Raw genomic sequence first — 6000 nt, forward strand, 5'->3', positions numbered from 1 at the left:
AGTGCCCGGCAGTGGGCGCGTCGTGCAGCTGCTGCAGTACCTTGGCGCGAAGTTCGTCTCCCGGCACGTAGATGGCCCCTTTACGGATGAGCAAACCATCTCGCAGCTGGAACTCGTCGGTCGCTGCCGTGCCCCTGTGCACCTCTGCCATCTTTGCTTGCGCGAAGGAGTCATCCTGCAACGCTCGTCGCACCGCATCCAGGTCAACTGTCGCCGCCGCGCACGCCCACACTGTCGGTGCGAAGATGTGCATGGCGGCCGCTGGCGTTGCCTCCTCCAGATACTGTGGCTTACGGGAGAGAGCATCCGCCATGATGTTGGTGTCCCCCGGGACATACTCTATTCGGAAGTCGAAATTCGCAAAGAACTCAGCCCAACGTATCTGCCTCTGGTTCAGGAACTGTGCCGTGCGCCAGTGCTCTAGATTCTTGTGGTCCGTGCAGACCTGCACCGTGTGCTTGGCGCCGATCAGGAAGTGCCTCCACGCTTTGAACGCTGCATGAATGGCCAGCAACTCCCTGTCCCAGATGGTGTAGTTCTGTTCGGACTTGCTGAGCTTCCTTGAGTAAAACGCTCCCGGCCTCCAAACCCCCTGCGGGTCTTTCTGCAGCAGGACTGCTCCCACGGCTCTGTCCGAAGCGTCTGTCTCCACCCTCATCGGCCTGCTGGGGTTGACATGAAGCAGCTGCTCTTCCGACGCGAAGAGACGCTTGAGTGCCTGAAAGGACTGCTCCGCCTGCTCTGTCCAGATGAACTTCTTTTTCTTGGAGCTGAGCGTGTCCGTGATGGCCGCTGTCTGCATCGCAAAGCCTTTGATAAACTTGCGATAGAAGTTCGCGAAGCCGACAAACCGTTGGACCTCCTTCCGGTTGCGTGGGCTTTTCCAATCCAACACTGCTCGGACCTTGGCGCTGTCCATGGCGAGCCCTTTATCAGACAACTTGTAGCCCAGGAAATCCACCTCGGTCACGTCGAATTGGCACTTCTCCAGCTTGGCGTAAAGCCTATGTTGCTGTAGCCTGCTCAGCACTTCCTTGACGTGTCTGTCATGCTCCTGCTGCGATTCCGAAAAGATCAGGATGTCATCCAAGAAACAGACGCACGTCTTGTAGAGGAGCCCCGCCAACACGTGATGCATGAAAGCTTGAAAAACGTGGGAGCCATTTTGCAATCCAAAAGGCATAACTCTATATTCGTAGGTGCCCAGGGGCGTGAACATGGCTGTCTTCCACTCATCTCCCTCCCGCATGCGAATGAGGTTGTATGCCCCTCGCAGGTCCAACTTGGTGAACACTCTGCCCTTCCGTACCTTTGCGAGGAGGTCGTCGATTCGGGGCATGGGGAAGTCCGATGGCTTGGTCACACTGTTCAAGATGCGAAAGTCCACTACAAGTCTTTTTTGGGGCGTGTCCCGCTTCTTAACAAAGAATACCGGACTGCCCCCCGCTGCCTTGGACTCTCGGATGAAACCGCGCTCCAAATTATGATCTATGAACTCTTTGAGTTCCTGCAGTTCGTCCTCAGACATGGAATACAGCTTCCCTTTGGGCAGCGCCGCCCCCGGCAGCAGGTCAATTTTGCAGTCATATGGTCTGTGGGGGGGTAGCCTGTCTGCCTCTTTCTCGCAGAAAACCTCCAAAAATTCTGCGTACTTGTGGGGAACCGCTTGCAGCGTGCCTAGCTGCAGCTGTGACTCCTCTTCCCCTCCTTCCTGCCTGGGCACGATGCAGTGTTCAGCGCAAAAGGAAGAGCCGAAGGTCAGCTGCCTCTGGTACCAAGCCAGCGTCGGGCTGTGCTTGTCCAGCCAACTCATGCCCAATACAATGGGCGTGTCCGATAGTTGAGTGACATTGAAGCTGATGATTTCCCTGTGATTCCCAAGTCGCATCACCATTGGTGGCGTCTGCTTCACCACTTGCCCCCCTAGCAGCTCCCTGCCATCCACCGTGACAACCTGCAGGGGCAGCGTGGCAGGCAGCAACTGTATAGCATGCCGGTCGACAAAGTCCTGCCCTATAAAGTCCGCATTGCTTCCGGAGTCAATGGTGATCGGCGCGTCCATGGTGATTCCATTGGGCAGCTGGAGCGACGCGGTGAGCTTCACTACCGGTTTGGGCGGGAGGGGGTCCATGGGCTGTAAAATCTCTGGGGACTGCTTCACTGACACGTCTGGCTGGGCCCCAGTGCCTCTTCTTCCAACCAGACTCCTTCGTTTCCCTGCTGTGGTTGTCCTTGCTGCGTTGCTGCAGTTACCATTGCTGAGGCTGCAGTGTGCTTGTGGAGCCTCTGGGGACACTCTTTCGCCATATGCTGTGGATCATCGCAGATGTAACACTTCCTGTTCCCTCTAGGAGGCTTCGCTTTCACTGCTGCCGGTGCTAGGTCTCTGGCTGCTGACTGAGCCCTTGCACCTCCAACCTCCATAGGTTCCGCTCCTCCTCCTGGCGGAGGCGTGGATTGCGCACGCGCTGCTTCTCTGGGAAGGAAGGAGGAGCCCCTGGCTGGTTCGCGCCCTCCACGCCCTTCGTCCCTGCTCCACGGACGTCCTTCCAGCCGCACCCCCACCGCCAGCGCCCTCTGAACGATCTCCTGCGTGGTCCGGGGTCTCTCCCCCCTCGCAATTTCATCTTTAACCGAGCCGTGCAATCCCTCCCAAAACAGGTCTCTTACAGGAGCCGAATCTCTGTCCCATTCCAGGGCACTGACCAAAGCGAAAAAGCGGGCATGGTACTGCCTTACGCTGGCCCTCCCTTGCTTCAGTCCATGTATCTCCTGCCGAGCAAGATCCACGTCAATGCTTGATAAAAAGCACCCATCCATCGCTTTAATAAAGGCATCCGCATTTTGGAGCGCCGGATCCTTATCTCTCCACAAATTGCGCAGCCATGCTTTAGCATCTCCATGCAAATGGGACATGATGAATCCCACCTTCTCTTGCTCATCTCTAAAGTCTTTGTTCAGCAGTTGCAGTGCACACATTACATCTGCTCTAAAGTTGGGGTACTGTTGCAAATTCCCATCGAAGTGAGAGACCAGACCGCCTGTTCGTCTCCCCAACCCAATCCCCTCCGGTTTGGGTGTCAGTTGCCCTTGCTTCATAAGCACTTCCAACCTGACCTGGAGATCCCTGTAGGCGGCAGCTGCGTCCTCCTCTCTCTTCCTGGATGCAAGAGCCTCGGCATTCAGTCGTGTCACTGCTTCTCTGAGTTCCACTATCTGCTGTTCGGCCGTCATGTTGTCTGCCGTTCGTGAGCTCGCTAGTAGGCACCCGCTTTCTCTCCTCTCCGCGAGGACGTAGATGCCCACAATCAAGAGATGGAGCTTACTATCAGAGCTGCTTCCAGATCCTAGCTCACAGAGGATCACGCTAGCCAGCGATCATTAAATAAAAGTCTTTATTGAGTTACAGTTTCCATTCTCAAGCTGCTGCGTGCAACTCTACGTCTCATGGTTAGATCGGCGAAGCTCCATCTGAGTCTCCGCCCCTTGTACACCAACTTAATATCCTAGCCTTGCTCCACCTTTTCCGCCTGACTGTTCTTCTCTGGGTCCCTCTGCCCCCCGGGGTCTCTTCCTTCCGGGATTCCTCTGACGCTGACGCTGACCCCCCTGACTCTTCTCCCTCCTTTCGGCGGGCTTTAGGACCTGGCTCCCTTTCCGGGCTGCCTACTGCGCCACCTTCCTGTGCATTTGAACTTGGCACGCGCGCCCAACCTTCCACCTTCCGTCTGACCGTTTCTTCGCTCCCCGATGGAGGTGTGGCCACTCCTGACTCGTGCCCTCCCCCCTGTTGTGAGCTGCCAGCGCTTGATCCCTGGCGCCCTTCCTCTTCCCTGCTCTCTGGCGGTGACGCTGGTCCTGATTTCCAACTGCTCCCCTCTGAGTCCCCTCTGGCTCTATCTTCCTGGGGTGTCCCCCTAGGCTCCCCCCTTGCCCTGGCCACTGGTGCTCCTTTCTGTGAATCTTCTGATTCACTGGAAAGACTCGGAGATCTCGGGTCATCGTCATCACTCATCTTTTCTTCTGCCTCCTCTCCCTCGCTCTCTGTTTCCTCCCTTGCCCTTGCCTCTGCTCCTGAACCCCTGACACCTAGGCTCTGTGGTTTAACCCACAGCGCCACTCGCGTCCCTGCTCCCAATAACATTAGTATCATCTAAAGAGCAGGTAGGGCCTGAAGCAATGGATTCAAATGACAAAGGAGAGTCCAACAAAACATCAGAAAGAACTTTCTGACAGCAAGAACTGTTTGACAGTGGAGCGGTCTCTTTGGGAAGATGGTGGGCTCTCTTTCCTTGGAGGTTTTTAAGCAGAGGTCGGATGGCCCTCTGTCATGGATGCTTTAACTGAAATTATTATTTTGCATGGGGTTGGGCTAGATGACCCTCAGGAACCCTTCCAGCTCTCCGATTCTATGAAGCTAGGAGTCCTGCCGCATTCGTGGGAACCGTTGTGCTGGTTCCCATTAGTGCAACTCATCCAAAACCCGCCCAGAGGTTTTCAACCGAAACATATTAATGGCAAGCTTTTAAGCGTTTGCGTTTGCCTCTAAAGCCTTCCCTAAACTAAGGAGCTTGCTCACAAGCACGGCACTCCCTTTCCCTGGGGGGTTTTCCTCCGTAAGCCTCCCTTCCTAAGCCAAACCCTCACAACAGTTGAGTGAATGTGCATCTCGTGGATATCTGACGGTTTGCCAGTGGGCAGCGGTGACCGGCTGATCTTTCTGAACTCACAGAAGATGCTTGCTCAACAGCGTTCCCCAGCCTGAACGATGCCTGTTGGACAAGACACACACAGAGCTCGGGTTTTCCGGAGCTACGGGAAGCATGGGAGAGGCAGGATTTGCAGCTGGCTGCAAGGGGACTCCCGTGGACTCCAAGTGGGTGCTGTTTGCTATGGCCATGGATTTGCACATGTTCTGCTTTCTGTGCTGAAATGAGAAGGCATCTCATGCTGGAAGCCTACAGCTCTATCCCATCCAATCGACGGCTCAAATCCTGCAGGGTTTTGTGCTTCTGGAATAGCTCAGACTCCCATTGCTGCTGCCTGCAAGGTAAACCTCTTGGTTCTGGTGAGAAGCTTCTGTTCCACTTACCTGTTTCCACCTCAAATGTTCTTAGTTTGCAGGACACATCCAGAGCTGTAGTTCTTGGGGTTGTGGAGGAGCTGGGTGGGTGAAAGAGCCCTGCAAACAAGAAAAGCCAGGCACTTCTCTCCCCCATCCTGACTCACCAGGCCAAAGATGTTCGTCCACTGCTGTTTTCGTCTGCCCTCTGGCTCCTCGCTGCGCCGTAGACCCTTCTGGCTGGACCGAGGCAGCACCAGCGATTCCGGACACTCGCAGGATGCAATCTTTGCCACACCTCTCTCGCTTCAGGATGGCTGTTTGGCGTTGAAACAAGGAGACGACTGCAAAGCATTCGCTGGCTGGCCAGCCTAAAGACAGCTGCCAGTACAATCACAACCCTTCCCTTCCAGCCAACAAAGTCGTTTAAAAAAAATAATGGTTTTTTTTAAACAACAATCCAAAGAAGTCCCAGAGAGGACCGAGTCACTGCAAAGATGAAAGAGGGGAGATGGTCCAGCACTGCAGCAGGCATTGGGGGGGGGCTCTGTGTAAAGATAATAGAATACTAGGATTCAAGAGTTGGAATGGGTTCCCCAAAGGTCATCTAGTCCAACCCCCTGCAATGCAGGAATCTTATGTTGTGTTATGACGTGTTTGTTATGTCATGCACATGTTGTAAGGGGCGTGTCTGAACCCACATGCATGTCCAGCACCCATGCTTCTTCCTACACAAGCTACTAAGGGGTTTGGCTAGAGTTATAATGTGCGTTTGTTATGAATCATAGAATCCTAGAGTTGGAAGAGACCACAAGGGCCATGGAGTCCAACCCCCTGCCAAGCAGGAAACACCATCAGAGCACTCCTGACATATGGTTGTCAAGCCTCTGCTTAAAGACCTCCAAAGAAGGAGACTCCACCACACTCCTTGGCAGCAA

The 6000-nt window shown here is 54.7% G+C and overlaps 1 protein-coding gene across 1 annotated transcript in view; it reads right to left on the reverse strand.

The window, feature by feature from the left end:
* LOC308484480 (uncharacterized protein) overlaps positions 1-5442 on the reverse strand; it is a 32826-nt gene extending 27384 nt beyond the window's left edge. The window contains exon 1 of the mRNA XM_081019471.1: positions 5230-5442. The gene's annotated coding sequence lies outside the window, so the exon portion shown is untranslated. The remainder of the gene's footprint in view (positions 1-5229) is intronic.
* Between the last annotated feature and the right edge of the window lie 558 nt (positions 5443-6000).

The sequence above is a fragment of the Podarcis pityusensis genome, assembly GCF_964106645.2.
Source record: "Podarcis pityusensis genome assembly, chromosome: 8".
Lineage (NCBI taxonomy): Eukaryota > Metazoa > Chordata > Lepidosauria > Squamata > Lacertidae > Podarcis > Podarcis pityusensis.